This window comes from Tarenaya hassleriana, unplaced genomic scaffold, assembly GCF_000463585.1.
Source record: "Tarenaya hassleriana unplaced genomic scaffold, ASM46358v1 Cleome60, whole genome shotgun sequence".
Taxonomy (NCBI): Eukaryota; Viridiplantae; Streptophyta; class Magnoliopsida; order Brassicales; family Cleomaceae; genus Tarenaya; species Tarenaya hassleriana.
Window position 1 is genome coordinate 91908 of NW_010968506.1, and position 1329 is coordinate 93236.

The window sequence follows — 1329 nt, forward strand, 5'->3', positions numbered from 1 at the left end:
GGCTTCGAAAATTAGGGTTTTATCCCGGTTTCGACGCACCGTTAACCCGTCCCAAACTCCATACCATCCATGCATCATTCAACAATCACAAATATTATTAAACATGCATAGATTTAATGATTACATGCAATTTAACAATTAAATTATGCAATCATGCAACAGGCACGGCGATATACAGAGAACTATGCTCTGATACCACTGTTGGGGAATCTACGGGTTCCTTGCATGCGATCATATCGATCTAGGGTTTGGTTTACTAGGTTTCATGCAGCGGAAGAAAAATCTAAACCTAGTCAAACGTCACACGCAACCAAACTCGCAGAACCCGAAAGATCTTGTATATCACCGAGGGAATCGTTACGTACCTCGTTCTCGATGAGACTTGAAGTTTATTTTGATCCGGGGCCTGTTCTAAACCACCTAGGACTGAAGTTACAATCCCTCTACACGTATCCACACCGACGGGAAGGATTCCAAACGATTTGGAACGAATCTGCTAGGATTAGTGAAGAAAAGGGTAACTCAAGAGACGAGATCCAATCCCGGGACAATAGAAATCCAAGAGAACAGCTTCTCTAGGGTTCTAGGGTGTTTCTCTGAGTTTTAGGTCGGCTCTCATTAAGTTTAGACGAAACCCTAAACTTAAAATAAGATTAGAAAACCCTAAAATCGAATTTTGGAAATATTCCGGATCCCGGTCCGCCGGACCAGGAGCTTGGTCTGGCGGACCAGGAGCTTGGTCTGGCGGACCAAGCTTAGTCCGAGGCCCACGGACCGGCTGGCCTGAAGGCTTGGTCCGGCGGACCACGTGTGGTCAGCTCCGGACCAAGACCCTTCTTGGTCAGCTCAGTCCGACTTGTCATTTCTCGGTCCGCCTGTCCCAGAATCTGGTCAGCCAGACCAGGTCTGAACAGATGACCGCGGACCGAGCTTCCGGACCTCCCGGACTGACCAAACGTGGTCCGGGGCTGACCAAACTTGGTCAGCTCCGGACCAACACACTGAAAACTCTTTTTCATGCTCGTTTCGGTCAAATCTCGTTTCCATTCTTCGTATTCTTCACGTATAAGTCCATCCCTATTGGTGTGTGACCCTGTAGGCCCATTCTAAGTGGTAGTGACTTTAGGAACCTTATCCGAACCACAAGTAATGGTTAGCCTCTAGCAAGACGCCATGACCACCCACACACAATTGAGTTAGAGGTGATCTAACCAAGGCATTAACAGCTCGAATTCCGATCCTTTGTCTCACGATATCATAAGTTGAACAAGGGCATGGTTTGAGCCACCCTTCAAGTTCAACTGCTTTCTCGTCTTGGCAAATCGACTA